The sequence below is a fragment of the Microtus pennsylvanicus genome, chromosome X (genome assembly GCF_037038515.1).
Source record: "Microtus pennsylvanicus isolate mMicPen1 chromosome X, mMicPen1.hap1, whole genome shotgun sequence".
NCBI classification, from domain to species: domain Eukaryota; kingdom Metazoa; phylum Chordata; class Mammalia; order Rodentia; family Cricetidae; genus Microtus; species Microtus pennsylvanicus.
Window position 1 is genome coordinate 126,641,854 of NC_134601.1, and position 12,408 is coordinate 126,654,261.

A 12,408-nucleotide genomic window follows, 5' to 3' on the forward strand; every position below is an offset into this window, starting at 1 on the left:
TAAAAAAGTTTGCTGTTTCCTTGGGATTTCATTTTAGCTAACAGAAACTCAGATGCCAAGTAGTAATGAAGTTGATTTAGACAAAATGATAAGTCATTTGTGGTTAAATGGGTTGGGGGAGTAGACAGATTAAAAAGAGAAATTCCACTCATAAATGATGCAAACTTAGATTAACAGGCACTGACTTTTAATGCTATCCAATAATTATAGAGGGGGTGGGAGAAGGCCGGGAAATTCCTGCTGTGCAAGCATGAAAACTCGAGTTTGGATCACCAACACTTTGTAAAAGCCGGGTGTGGTGATATGTGTGTGTGACCCCAGTGCTGGGAGAGGGCTGGAGAAAAGAGTGTCTCTGAAGATCACTGGCCAGCCAAACTAACCATATTGATGAGTTCTAGGTTAAGTTAAGAGACTGTCTCAAAAAATAAGGTGGTCTGGTCTACAGAATGAGTTCCAGGACAACTAGGGTTGTACAGTTAAACCCTATCTTGAAAAACAAAATAACAAAGTAGAAAGTAATAGACACTAACATAGACTTTTTCACTCTGCATGCATGTATGTATGTGTACACACACACACACCGCTTGAACCTGGAAATTATAATAATCTATTATAACTGCTGTTCAAATATCCTAGTGAACTAGCTGCTTTTACAAAATACATTCTGAGATCTGTGGCAAGGCCTTTCTCATGTCTGCAGCCCTATCACATCATACTTGCTACTAAGACTAGAGGCTGCAAGGAAGTGGGTTCTGGTTAAACTTAGTAAGAAGGCCAGGAAGAGCATTAAATAGTGAAGGACTACATGCCTCCATATCTATGTCAAAACCAGCCCTCCAAACAAATTGGATGTCAAGAAAACATTATGAATCTGTTTTGCAAAACTTCGCCTTCCAAATTTCTTCTCTCCCACTTTTCTACCCACTCCGTGTAGATATCAAAAGCTATATTTCCGGCATTTTAATCTTTGACTCTGCATGTCCCTTCCAAAGGAAATAATCATTATCTATAAAAATGGTTTCACTGAATGTTCCCTGGCACCAGGCCTAGGGTGAATCTACCTATGTTCCCCCAGTGGGAACAACTTCCAGAGCCCTGGGCTATGCCTTCAAAATGATGTCTGTGAAGTCCCAATTGGGTCAAACAACACTGTCCTAGATGAAGCTGAAAAAAGGCCAGGAAAGTTTGTTTTTTAAAACATAGTTTTCCAAACCTCATCACATCCTTAGCCACATAAACTCTTCCTGGCATTCTTAAATGCATAATAATTCTCTCTTCCCATTAATCTCTCTGCCGTCCCTCCCTCCCTCCCTCCTTTCTTCCCTTCCTTTATTGAAGCAGGATCTCAGGTGTCTCAGGTTGGTCTTGAGGTAACTATATAGCAAAAGGTAACCATAAACTTCTGATTCTCCTATTTCCACCTTCTACATTCCGAAATTAAGGTATGCACCAGGATGTCCAGTTTCTGCACTACTGGCAATTGAACACAGGGCTCCTGGATGCCAGGCAAGTGCTTCCCTAATTGGGGTATATGACTAGCCTAATAATCTCCTTTTATCCTTCACGGTGTTTATAAAAGGAACAATTATACACACTTTGTTGTTGCTTTATTTCCCCTTTGGCAATACTGGGAACTGCAAGTATCTAGGGCCGCAGGCTATGAGACGATCACTCCACCACTGAGCTAAAATTCCAATCTGCGTTTTACTTTCACATCAGTTGCCTGTAGTAATAGGGAGCGGCGGCGGGGCTGCGTCCCCGAGACCCCAGCCACCTGCCCGGCTAGCTTATGCCCCGAAATAATTACACAGACACTGTATTCATTTAAACACCGCTTGGCTCATTTCTACCTAGCCTCTTCTAGGCTAACTCTCGCACCTGGACTAGCCCATTTCTTATCATCTGTATAGCACCGGTCTTACTGGGAAGATTCTAGCCTAAGTCCATCCTGGGTCGGAGCTTCATCACGTGCGTCTGCCTGGGAGCTGGGCATGGCGTCTCTCTCTGAGGTGTCTGCTCCCGAGAGGAGAGCTGTGGAGTCTGACCTCACTTCCTCTTCCTCCCGGCATTCTGTTCTGTTTACTCCTCCCACCTATCTCCTAACCAATGAGAGCCAAGCAGCTTCTTTTATTTTAACCAATGACCTTCCATCATTTCCCCTTTTTCAGTTTAAACAAAAAAAGGCTTTAACTTTAACATAGCAAAATTACATATAACAAAACAGTTATCAAGTATAAGTTACATCAGAAACATTTATACATATAACAAAATTGACCGTAAATCTCTATCAATAAAGCAAAATCTATACTAATGCAAATTATTCATGTCTATATCAGTTGCCCAACCTGGACTTGAACTTGCATTTTCCTGCCTTAGTCTCTCAAGGAGCTGAACTAAAAGCCTGGTTAACACCAGGCCAAGTCACTTGTGATTTTAAAATTCTAGTATATGCCTTGCTATGCAGAAAAGGGGTTAGCAAACTAGACGTTTTAATCCTTAGTTTGTCATGTCCTTTTCATTAAGAAAAAGTATAGTTATTAAATCACTGGTGTGATGCATGGTTTATAAACAAAGTTTTATCGTAATATACTAGTCTAGAAAAATTTGGTCCTACTGTATGAAAACTTTCCCCAAGACACTGGAAGACCTATGAAAGAGAGACAGGCGGGGGCTGGAAAGATGGCTCAGTGGTTAAGAGCACTTTCTGCTCTTGTAGAAGTTCTAGATTCGATTCCCAGCCCCCACATGGTGGTTAAGAAACATCCATTAAACAGTTCCAAGGATCCAACAGAAATATACATGGTGCACATATACACACATGCAGGCAAAACATTCATATACATAAAATAAAATAATCATAATTTTTAAAGAAAAAAGAGAGACAGATAAATCTAAGATTGTACTGAATGTAAATCGTTGAGATATTTACTAATAGAAGTGTAGTGACAGGTAGCAAGACCAGTTGGAGACCTACCATTTGTGTCAAAAAGGAGGATATATCTAGTGACTTCATCCTATATGAAATGTACCTGTTTATCTTAATTTAATATCAAAGAATCAGGAACATCCCTGGAGTCAGGTGTGGAAGTTTGAATGTAATTGGCTATCATGAGCTCATTTACGGAGAAGCATTATTAGGAGGTATGACCTTGTTGAATTAGTTGTAGCCTTGTTGGAGGAAGTGTGTCACTGTGGGGGTGGGGCTTTGAGGTCTGGTATGCTCAAGCTACACCTAGTCAGTTTACTTCCTGTTGCTTGCCAATCGAGATGGAGGACTCTCAGTTCCTTCTCCAGCACCACGTCTGCCTGCATGCTGCCATGCCCCTCTGCCATGACAATGGATTGAACCTCTGAAACCATAAGGAAACCTAATTGAATGTTTTCTTTATAAGATTTGCGGTGGTCATGGTGTCTCTTCACAGTGATAGAAACTGTAACTAAAACACAAAGTCTGTTTTGCTTATTTGTGGTATATAGGGAAATGATATGAAAGAAACAGATCAGGGTTATTTAGTGTCAACCACGAAGGTGATGAGTGAAGGTGCCAACCATCAGATCAAGCTGAATCCCTGCACCACTCTTCCAATTTTTGTTTCTTTCTTTGACATAGCATCTCAATATGTAGCTCACTCTGGCTTTGAACTCACTGTCCTCTTACTTTAGCAACAACAAATCCTGGCATCATAAACATTTCTAGAGTCCATAGCACAGTCATTTCTTTGGCCAAACACTTTGTAGACTAAGAGTATTTAGAATGCACGGGACATGGCACCCTCCTCTAATACATGAGCACTCCAATCTCCTACAAAAGGTCAGCAGCCATCAACCTTTTCTAAAATAGGATTTCCTCCTACAGTACAATATAACACATCAGGCTGAAGACTCTGGTCTATTTTAATCCTTAGTCACTTTGTCTTCCTTGCAAAGCATTGTAGACTATTTAAGAATCAACAGAACTGTGGATGGTTGTATAAAATATCATATTAAGTTACAAGTTAACAGCAACAACACATAGTTGCTAGAAGCTGGTGACCACCAAAATACAGATTCAGAGTGTGGGCCACAAGAAGAGAATTCAATTTATGTGTTACAGAAATAATCTAAACCTAACCAATAGTAGATGTTTGAAAAATACACACTACACTGCATGAATGTATTATATCCTAAATGGCAATGATTAAGAATGGCCCACTTTTAATAGGAATGTAAACAGTAATGAACAAAAGAAAAATAATACCAATAAATATACAAAAAAAAAGATTCCCTCTCCCCAGCCCCCAAAAATACATGTTAAAAGTGATTGTTACTTAAACCACAGAATTGTAAAATTAATCTTTAATACTGGCAAAGTTGTAAGAGGAACAGGACTTCCTAGGCTGCTGGTGAATAAAGCATAAATAACAAGAATACACTGCATAAGTCCAAAAGGTGAGAAACTCCCAAATACATATCTACCATGTTTTAAGATAACCCATATGGAAATATAAGGCTCTTACATTTTAGCTCTTAGCAAAATATGCTTATTGTGAATGACTAGAAACAGCTTTAAATATCTACAGTATAAGACAGATTTCTCACATTTTAGAACACTAGGTAGAGTACATATAAAAGATTTTTGTGTTTTTAAAGTCAATTTACATACACTATGTAGAGAACGACTGTATATGTAAAATATATATTTGCATTGAAACAAGACTGCAAAGCAAACACATCTCCATGTTCTATAGTGGAATCACTGGGTAAGGGAATTAAAGATAATTTTAAATTTAAAAAAATTAATTTAAGCTATCTCCTCACCCCATCTAAGACTTTATTTTTTAAAGGTGTGTGTGTGTGTGTGTGTGTTAATAATTAAACAGATTCTGAATCCCTTTGGACATCCACAGATATCTACCAATGATCGGTCAGCTAAGTTGCTCTTGCAGAAACCAGCTAAAACCTCTAGTGTTCAAAAAAGGGAAAGATGGGTAGCTCAAAGTGGATATAATATGTCAGCTTCTTCCCATGGTTCTGCAAACATGATCATCACATTCATAAACACACACACACACACACACACACTCCAAAGTAGTAAATAGCCACACACAAGTATTCTAAAAGGCAACATAAATTATTACCTTCCCTAACCTTCAGCATCCAAAGTCAGACTTTGGGGGAGTGGCCAGTCTGTGCAAAGCATGCAGCAGTTAATACACATTTACTAAATCATTTATCCCTGCAGCTGGGTAGTGGAAGCCTTCTAAAACCTATTTGGTTAACATATACTTGTGATTATTTCCAGAACTTTGAAAAACTGCCTTTGTGCATGCTTGCATAAATGAAAATGCCCCTGTAAAGTTTCGCTGAAGACAGAGGTAGGTGTGTATGTGTGCACATTGTATGCACATGAATGGCTTTTCCTACTATAATAAAGTATAATAAAGTATAGAGACATGTCTTCTTTTCAACTACAAATGCAATATTTCCTTACTGCATTATCAAAAATACATACATATATACATACACACACATATACTTTGCCTAGAAAAGATCTTAACCATTCATCAAATTTGTGCCAGTATTTTTATGCTTAAAATTATTTTCCACTCATTTTATAAATGCAGTTGGAATGCAGCAAGCTGCTTAGCTATAATGCTACCAGATTCAGTAAACCTTTCTTTAATTTGCCGTTGTCTTTTTTTTCCCTGCCTCGGCACTGGCACAATCAATGGCTAAATATGTGATTCAAGATGACACCTAGTCCCATGAGTCAGTGGATACAGACTCAGATACCATGCGTATGTGTTCACAGATAGCTATGCAGCAATTTCTCGGTGAAAATGGCATTCCTTCCACACATGTGAATGCTTCCTTGCAAAGGCGATCCATCATTTAGCAACATGGCCAAAAACAATAACCTGCATTTTTAATCACAATGTAAAAGGCAGAACAGAAAACACAAGCACATGTATAATGACACCTTTAAAGAAAAAACACTATCACGATCCAAATAAATGACAAATTACAAGAACTAAAGATTTTTCAAAGCCACAGAGATTCCATTTTCTCCTTGTAGTTTTTTTTTTCACTGCAGTTAGGAAACTGTGTGAATAGACCCATGAACCGTTTGCATGACCAAGCATGCACACCTGGTTTTAGCCACCCACCTCTGTCTGGATGTGTCTAACTCACCATTTTCTTTCAGGGTCCACACTCAGTGTCTTGGGAGTGAGCGTGCCTGCATCTTATAGCTACTGAGAAAGAAACGGCAATGCAGACAGGTCTTCACAAATCCCAGCATCCTACTGCCAGAAGTCACACAGAGCAATTTTTCTACACAGCCAGGGCTACCAGTTCCACTGGTAGGGACGGCAGCTTGCAGTTCCAATGTGCTTTCAGCCAGCTGTCAAAAAACAAGGCTGCAAAAACTGCATGCATCCTTAGACATACATGCAGTATGGACCAACGTGTCCCCTTGCACACGTGTGCACTCTTGCAGGGCTCCGGCCAGAATCTGTACCCTGATTTGCATGATTTTTTGTCTTTGACAGAACAATAAACAATGAGAATGTTAGCACATCTTGCCAGATCGGACCCACGCCATTGTGAGCTGACAAACAATGTGCCCTTTAAGACGGTAGAACAAAAGAAGCATTGGGTGCTACACCCCCCTCACAAATAGGACAAGTGATTTTTAAAACAGTTCCCTTCGGGGATAAGATGCCCTGAAAAGGAGCCCTAGAGTCTCTTACCTGCATCCCTGCTCGCTGCTGTAGGCTGTGGCTCACTCTGTCTGCAAAGGCAGCTAAATGCTTCAGGGACCCACAGCCCGCCTCTGCCACCGCAGAATCCTGCTGCCTAAGGCACTGAGGAGTCACGAAGGCAGCTGGCAACAGCTGGAAGATCAGAGCCTTCTGCCTTATGATGGACAAGTTTATGCAGGGTCTGTTAACTCCAGAACTCGGTATATGTGACCTCAGGGAACTTTCCTAGCACATACCATGATTAAGCTATAAGAGGTTTCTCCTTTGAAAATCCCTATCAGGCACAGAGCGGGGGAGTGGTGGTGCTTCTTTTCTTATTTTTTTAAAAATGGAAAATATAAAAGAAGCTACTGCAAGAAGCTCATTCATAAATTCTACTTAAGAACTCTCAGCCGTGCTATCGCATGGTCTAATGCTACAGTGGAGTTAAAGATGACATTCAATAGCCTATTTTATGTCTGTGGACATTCTTAGGCTGATTACGCACTCATTAGGAATGTAATCCATCAGCTAACAAACCAAGTGTTTCAGAACCTTTCCTGTTTGCAAGGGCACTGGGGCGAGAATACAAAAGCCTCCAGGCTGACCCCAACTCACCCAATTCCTTGCATCCCAATGACTTGCATTTAAAGACCCCCGTGCTCCACGTCCACTCTGAGCCCAGCCCCCAACCTCAGTGCCATGGTCCTGAACTGAAATTGCTTCCCTTACAGCTTTTCCTCACAGCTCCTTCCTCTGAGTCCAGGGATTAGCCACCAGGGCTTTCTCTTTACAGCTTCCTTCCATAAAGCTCTTCTCACTGCACAGGAATTATTTCAAACTCCTGCTCATTTCACCAAATCACGTTATTATTCAACCTCCAATGCAGTACATTGCTAATGTGTTATCATTATAGCCATGAAGCATTGACTTTTTTATTAGTCTATATTCGCTTTTACGGCATTATGGGTTTCATCCTTACATTTTCACACATGTAAGTCACACAGTTTGTCCATCCTCACTCTGTTACCTTCCTTTGCCCTTTTACATCCTTCCTCTTCTCAAATACTAACCTTTCCACTACTTTCATGTTATATGCATACACAAGTTCATGCATATTTAATCTAGATTCTACATAAAAGAAAACATTTGGTTTATTTTTTTCTGATTTACCTTATGGTACCATAAAACAATGGCCTCTGGTTTCACCGACTTTCCTACAAATGACATGATTTCATTTTTCTTTGATACACTCACATCCCGCCCTATGGTTTTCCTTACGATTCTGTTGATGGAATACCCAGGCCGATTTAATAACTTGGCTATTGTGAACAGTGCTTCAGTGGACACTGATATGTAGGTGTCTTTGGGGTATACTAACTTGGATTCCACTAAATCTGAGAGAAAGGGTTAGGAGAGTCGGGGGGCTGATATAAACACAGTAAGGAAGTGAACATGTATTTTTTATTGTAAAGCCCATACTCTTTCCAGTGTTTTTTCACATCCATATAGTATTTTATAAATAAACAACAGTGTCCCTTCCCTGCCACCCCCATTTCTACTTTCTTCTCCAAGGTGCTTGTACATGCTAAGCACATATTATACCAACTAAGTATATCCCTAACTACAAATACTTCATTTAGAAATTAATTATAGAAAATTTAAATAAAAGGAGTTTCCATAATATACACCCAGTTTCTTCTATCATTAAGCCTGAGATTTGTATCTATAGTGTACGATCACTTGGATCTTAAAGTATCTCTCATAGTCCTGTGTTTTAAAGGCTTGAACCCCTGAAGGCCACTATTGTGAAATCAAAGAACCTTTAGGTGATAGTGCCAAGATGGAGAAAGTTAGGCCCCTAAGAATATATACTGAAATAAAAGAAAGGAGTTTCCATACAATACACCCAGTTTCTTCTATCATTAAGCCTCCTACCATGAGATAAATGCTTTCTTCTACCCTGTGTTCCTTCCATGATGTCCTGCTTCATCAACAGGACTAAAACCAATGTCACCAACTGCAGACTAAACCACAAGCCAAAACCACCTTTTTCCTTTATAAATTGGTCATCTCAGACATTTTGTTGAAGTGATGGAAAACAGCCTAATATAATTTACCCCAGATAATAATGCAATAGTGGTACATTTGAGACTGATATGCTACCTACTGCACTAATAAGGCACTTCAACATTTGTACACTAAAATGAACTAATATTATCATATTTTTATATTTTTTATTTTATACTTTTATAAGTTACTTTATACTTTACTAATTACTATATACCATTTATTGTTCCTTTCCTGGCCTAGGATTCCAGCCAAGTACCACATTGTATTTAGTGGTTACATTTTCTTAAGCTTCTTTTATTGGGTCTGCTACAAAACTAAAAGTTTGTCCCTCCCCTCAAATGTATATGCTAAAAGCACATGGAGATTTGTTCTTATCATCTCAGAATTCGGGATGCAGGTATTGTGTAACAGTTGACTAGGTAAACCCCTTTCATCTTGGAGGGAAACTCTTTGGACATAGGATGGAAAAAGGAAGGGGAAACAACAGGGTGTTCTAAGGGGACGTGAAATATTCTATCCTGTCGGGAAGCTCATTAAAACAGGAAGTAAAACTCACCCATGTTCCTGTAAGGAACCTCAGTAAAACTCACTGGTTTACCAAGCTGGACTTTGGCACTATCTGTACATAGTGAGCTCCTGGAAATCTTCTGGTATTCCTAAAAATGGGGAGATAGCCCTCCAACCATGGCCTTCATAGCTACGGTTGAACCCTTCGCTGACATTCATCCCTGAATTGCTTTCCTTAGCTGAAATTGTGTTTGTATGACCCTGGTGTCAGTCCTCCCGCAACTGGGGGCCCAGGATTCCTCAGATTTTTCTTTCTTTTTCTTTTTCTTTTCTTTTGGACTACTCATCAATGGTCCCTGCTGTGAGAGACTGCTCACACCCGTGCCACCCAGGCTCCACTCACTCTTCAGCTCTTTCTCTTCTCCCACTAACTACTCCATCAGCCCCACTGGACCACTCTTCCTCTCCAGTGCCTGGCCACAGCAGCTGCCCACTCTGGCACCCACCTTTACCCCTCCTCTCACACGCTCACAAGGTGCTATGGAACTCAACCCTGACCAAGCCAAGCCAGCTGCAGTTCTCCTGTTGAGAGATGTGGCCGGCATAGATGGATTGATTAGGGCACATGTTCCTTTCTCCCTTTCAGAGAAAACAAAAACTGGGATCCTGTATGTCTAATTCTACCACTTTCATAAAACAATTCCAATATATTACCCATTCTTAAAATCTCACCTTTCATGATATCTATATGATCCTATCTAATAACCCACTTCCTGAAGATTACAGGCGAATTTGGGAGCAGGCTAGACTACATGCAGATGAGATTCACCAAACACATGCAACACACCCTCCAGGGACAGAGGCAGTCCCCAAGCAGGAACCACACTGGGATTATAACACCCCAGGTCGAATTTTAGCTAGGGACAGGTTTTTGACTTGCCTCCTGGCACGTCTCCATAAGGTTGTCCTCAAGTCAGTAAAATATAATAAACTCTCAGAGGTCATTCAAGATACGAAGAAAAATCCTTCTGCATTTTTGGAACGCCTCACTAAAGCCCTGTTACAATATACTAACTTAGATCCAGAAACCATGAAAGGCAGACAGCTACTTGTGACTCATTTTTTTTTCTCAGTGCTATCCTGACATTAAGGCTAAACTTAGACGTTCGGAGAAAGGCCCCTTGACCCCATAGGCGGAAGTCTTAGAGTTGGATTTTAATGTATACCGTGTAAGGAATGACAAAGCCCACAGTCATCACTGTCACATGCTAGGCACAGTCCTCTCAGCGGCCGAGGCAACAGACCACCCAATTTGTGCTGTCTGTGCTGCTCCCTTGATCCCTGGGGCTTGAGAACCAGCAGGCCCATGTTTCAAATGAGGTAGAACTGGTCACTGGGCCTGAGTATGCCCTACTCATCTTGGTCCCACAAGACCTTGGTCGAGATGCCATAGGGAAGGAGACTGGGCAGTTGATTGTCCTCATGCACTTAATACATGGAAACATCAAACCCAGAAAATTCCCAAGTTGACATACGAGATCTGGCCATGGACGTGAGGCTGCCCGGTCTCCTTTGACCTGACCACAACCATCATCTGTAACAGGGAACCACAGGTAAGCATCATGGTATCAGGAGGGCCCATCTCCTTTCTCTTGGATACCAGAGCCACATACTTGGTACTGAGGGAATTCTGGGGGCCTACCTCTCCTTCTAGTTTCCCTATTGTCAGGGTAGGGGGACAGCCTTATCTACCTCAGCAGACCCCACTACTGTGTTTTTAGGGATATTTATCTCACTGATTCATTTTTAGTCATGCCAACCTGCCCCGTACCTCTTATGGGAAGAGATTTTTTTAGCAAAACTCTTCTAGTAGGAGCATCCATTTCATTTGTTCCTTCCATTAACCTTACACCAGACTACCTCAACGGTGTGCCAATACATGCCCACTGCCGATTACTATTCTCTCCCCCAGACCAATGCCCCTCATGCCTTTCCCCTAAATGGCAGGGCCCCTTTAAATTAATTCTTGTAACTCAAACAGAGCCCTGTCCCCTTAAGTTCCAGAGGACATCAAGATCAGTCACTTTTTCTCTAGTTCCAGAAAAACAAAAGTTTCATCACCAACTCAAACCTCCTGTACCAAAACTCCATATATTCTCCCTCTTCCTCTTTCTCCTATCTGTTATAACGTCAAGATGTAAATCTGTTGCTGTTCTCTTACAGATTCTGGGGGAAAGTTCTGATATGTTAAACTCACCCAGTTTCAAACATATTGTACAGGCCACGCCTGCTGTACAAAGTGTTCCGGAGACAATGCCAACACCCGCACCATTGGAGCTCACCCCTTACTCTCCTCCTTTCTTCTTCTTCCTCTTCTCCTTTTTCCCTTCACCCCAAAAATAAAGAAGATGCAGAGGTAATGTCCTTGAGTTCATCTTTTACCTCCAGTTCCTTGACTGCCATAGATATCCAATTCTGAGCCCTGAGGGGGTACTGAGGCTGATACTCAAGCGCCCCCCCCCATACTTCTGCCCCATCTGTGTCCTGGATCAGAACACAACGTTGAAGTAGTTCAGACTGGGGAGAAATCAGAAGGCAGCCATGTGGTGGTGCGAACCCAGTTGGTACCTGAAGGACTGGGGCAGGATGGCTGCCTCAAATTCAAAATCAGTCTGATCCGTATTGCAAATGAAGACATTGTGATAGTTATTGATGACTGTCAACTTGACAGGATCTAGGGAACAATTATGTGGGCATGACTAAAAGGCTATTTCTAAACTAGGTTAACTAAGGTGAAAAGAACCACCCTATGTATGTATGGGCAGTACCATCCGTGGGCTGAATAAAAGGAGCAAGTGAGCTAAGCCAGCATTTCTTTCTCCTGACTGACTTCACCACTATGAAGGATAGTATCCTCCAATTACGAGCCCAAATCCACCCTTCTTTTAGTTGCCTTGTCAAGTACTTTGTCACAGCAATGAAAAGAGAAACAAACTAATAACAGACATTAAAAACAAATTCTGGCCCAGTGTGATTGCTACACACCATTAATCCCAGCACTCAGAAGGCAGAGGCAGACAGATCTCAGTGAGGTTCAGTCTAGTCT

The 12,408-nt window shown here is 41.1% G+C and overlaps 1 protein-coding gene across 3 annotated transcripts in view; it reads right to left on the reverse strand.

Moving 5' to 3' along the window:
• Shroom2 (shroom family member 2) overlaps positions 1-12,408 on the reverse strand; it is a 119,321-nt gene that overhangs the window by 25,435 nt on the left and 81,478 nt on the right. Inside the window, exon 1 of one of the 3 annotated variants that reach the window (XM_075956725.1) lies at positions 6,732-7,022. The exons of 1 other annotated variant lie outside the window; for it this stretch is intronic. The gene's annotated coding sequence lies outside the window, so the exon portion shown is untranslated. Of the gene's footprint in view, positions 1-6,171; positions 6,604-6,731; positions 7,023-12,408 lie in introns of those variants that run through there. One more of the 3 variants, XM_075956726.1, reaches the window with a different exon arrangement.